Source organism: Wasmannia auropunctata, unplaced genomic scaffold, assembly GCF_000956235.1.
Source record: "Wasmannia auropunctata unplaced genomic scaffold, wasmannia.A_1.0 LD336074.1, whole genome shotgun sequence".
NCBI classification, from domain to species: domain Eukaryota; kingdom Metazoa; phylum Arthropoda; class Insecta; order Hymenoptera; family Formicidae; genus Wasmannia; species Wasmannia auropunctata.
Window position 1 is genome coordinate 4,300,558 of NW_012026816.1, and position 357 is coordinate 4,300,914.

Here is a 357-nt window from a genome sequence, read left to right on the forward strand (position 1 = left end):
TAAATTTTTTAATTTTGTACTGTTACCTCTTTAATTCTTTGTGATAATACTTCGATTGAGTAAGGTAACGCAATTTTGTTATGTAATAATATTTTGAAGAATAAAACAATTACTACCACTTGAATAGCAATCGAAAAGTCTTGAATTATAATGGTTAAAAAATACGTTTCACTTGGGTTTTATTGTTTTATTAGAAATACTATCCTACTTGAATGTTATTTTTAAAAAATAGTATAACAATTCATTTTCAAGATAACGAGATTCTTTTTGTAATTAGCGCAATTTAAAACTTTAATACCTCCTTTGAAAATAAATGTAACTTGAGGGATAGATCGGAAGAGCACACGTCTGAACTCC